The following is a 2752-nucleotide window of genomic DNA, read 5'->3' as shown; positions in this document are numbered from 1 at the left end:
ATCTAGGAGGAGGGAGAGCAACAAGCTTACCAGGGGCAATGTGGTCGAGCAGCAGAGAACAACATCCCGTTCTTCCTGTACAATCCAGTGGCCCTTTTCTTCATGCACATCTACAAGAGAAGAGCAGACCAGATGTGAGCACTGGGGATTAGAGAGAGAAACTGGGAGAAGACGGACCTTGTCGAGCACACCAAAGAGTTGCAACCCGGGAAAGCAGAAGCACCGGGAGGACATGATGTACATGGCGTTGGCACAAAGCAGGTAGAAGCCGGCGAGGAAGAGGAGGGAGCCGCAGCAGCATCCGTGGCAGGACACCGCCGCCGCTCCTGATTGCTCAGCCACCCTTCATGGCCACGAGGTGCTGGCACAAGGAAGGTTCAGTCGCGATCCGTTGGGGAGGAGGAGGAGCCGCGAATGAGCGGTGGCGACATGGGGAGCGCCGCATCAAGCGCCTGCTGCCAGTGCTCCCCGGCTGTGCGCACCGCCTGGCATCCGACTTGGCCGAACCCCTTGAGCACCCTGCACAAGAAAACATATAGGATTAATCAACATATAGCATGTGGTAAGAAATATGATGGAGCAAAACAAAAGAGGACTGAAAAAATGTGCTTCCATGCTTGGAAACCCAGAAAATAAATTAACACATTCTACTTCTAGATATGGATGGTTAGCTTGCGTCGACCTGCCCACATTCTACTTTCACATCATTGATCTATTCTAAATCTCAGTGGGGGTTGGACTAAAATCACAAGATTAATGCAGTGGTAGAAGTACCCACAAAACTAACATTTTAAACATAACTAATAAGATCTCAAGGGACAGCTAGCAGCCGCAAGATCCCCAGCAAAAAGACCCTCTCTAAGCAAGACATAATTTCACCAACCTATATGTGAATATTGGTTTGATATGAACCGGAACAAAAATCAAGAGCCAAAACAGAGAGAAGTCAAGTGCATACAGAACCATGTTGAACACCATCAAACTTGATCATAATATATCTGCCCGATGTCCGGCAAAAATAAAATTGTTGAAAATTTTCATATGCATAAACTGGGAGCATACTGTTTCAGTTAACAATATTTATATAAGCATATATATTGTGCTCGGTAACCATAGGATATGCAGCATACCTATCTTCTAAAATTAAAATGTCCATATTCTGTTGTGAAATCAACGAAGCTGGCATATGGCTCCTGAAACCGATATATGAAGTAATTATTCTAGAAGTAGGGAACCACACCATAATAAATTGGAGGTGCCACAACCATGAACCAGTCCTTCTATATTGGCTTGAGCAGACATAACTTGTTTTTTTACCATAGCCATATATATATATATATGCATCATGGATTACCTTATGATTGACCGATTCAAAAGGCACAACTTAAGTGCTCATGTTCCTGAAATTTGAAGTAAGAAGTCACGACAGATTGACAGATCTTCCTATCTACAGAAAAGCAAAACAAACATAATCTCACAATTAAATGGTAAACACTCAGAAAGGATCCAATCATCACAAGGGAATCGAGCACATATAACGAATGGATGGTAGAAATTAATGAACTGTAATAAAGTATGGCTAACAGGAGATTAGGAGGGCAGGGGAAAATCGGATTTGGTATTAATCTCAGCAACCTGTGGAAGGTGGGGATATAACCCAGTGATGCATCCCTTTGCTATAGCACCAATCGATAAAACAACAGCTTCCCGCTCCTTCCAGGACTCATCATCTGTCCGAGCCAAATTTTGCTGCAAAATTGCAGAAGTTGATGTATGGTTATCCAACGGGTTCAAGAGCAGCACTAAATATTTTACCAAGCACCAATTATAACAGAAAGGCCTTAATCACACACCTGGGCCAAAAAAGCCAATCGTACCATGGGTGAGATGGAAACTTCCAGACTGGAGCCTGAAGTAACGGGTTTCAGGGTTGGGATTTTACACCTTTGATAACAGTGCAGCTTTAGATAATAGTAGCTATTAAGTTATCTATGTAACTGACTACCAGCAGCCTACATCAAGACAAATCATAACTGGCACACTTAAGCCATTGCCCTGAACCGTTTCTAAGGAGCCTGATGTACTGTACTTCCAATCCTGAAGTAAGAAGTCATGACAGATTGGCACTACTATCAGCAACCAATCACACTACTCTCCCCTGGATTAGGAATTTTGAAGGCGAGGAAGGAAGGAGGGAGTATGGGGGGATTAGCTCACGTTGGTATAGAGCGCCACCCCTCTTGCACAGGTGGCCTTCTCCCAGACGACGACGCAGGTGCACCTCCCGACGTCCAGCTGCAGCGGGCAGCACAGCAGCGCCCTGTTGGGCAGGGTGGCCCAGGACGCAGCCGGTGCCGCCTCATTGTCGAAGAGGTCCCACGTAGAGGTGGTGGCGGCGGCAGCAGCTCCCTCCCCCTCAGCACCATGAACACGGGCAGACCCGCCGTCGTCGCGGTCGCCACAACACCTTCTCGCCCTCCATGCGAGCCTGCAGCAACGACGGCATCAGCGGCGGCACCTTCGCGGCAGCAGGCGTCTCCTTCTTCTCGCCTTCTTCTCCTCCTTGCCAGGACCGAGATAGGCCGCGACCAGATTCTCGGCATGCGGGGTCACGCGGCGGCCATGCCTGGGTTGGGGATAGGCGGTGAGAGGATACGTGGCGGGGGAGGAAGAACGCGGGTGCCGGATTGGGGATCGACGGTGCATGGGAGGGAGGGAGGCAGCTGCAGGAGGAGTGGATGAAGCGGCTAGG

At 48.4% G+C, this 2752-nt stretch overlaps 1 long non-coding RNA gene across 2 annotated transcripts; it reads right to left on the bottom strand.

The window, feature by feature from the left end:
• Positions 1 to 477: 477 nt before the first annotated feature.
• On the bottom strand, positions 478 to 2326 carry LOC123142103 (uncharacterized). Of its 2 annotated transcripts, none has more exons than XR_006470525.1 (3): positions 2218 to 2326; positions 1636 to 1749; positions 478 to 519 (listed from the first exon to the last, which is right to left on the bottom strand). It is a non-coding gene; the product is annotated as an uncharacterized lncRNA (long non-coding RNA). The 2 variants fall into 2 exon arrangements; XR_006470526.1 differs by lacking the exon at positions 478 to 519 and adding an exon at positions 1373 to 1447.
• Between the last annotated feature and the right edge of the window lie 426 nt (positions 2327 to 2752).

The sequence above is a fragment of the Triticum aestivum genome, chromosome 6D (genome assembly GCF_018294505.1).
Source record: "Triticum aestivum cultivar Chinese Spring chromosome 6D, IWGSC CS RefSeq v2.1, whole genome shotgun sequence".
NCBI classification, from domain to species: Eukaryota; Viridiplantae; Streptophyta; class Magnoliopsida; order Poales; family Poaceae; genus Triticum; species Triticum aestivum.
This window is presented reverse-complemented; position numbering and strand designations above follow the sequence as displayed.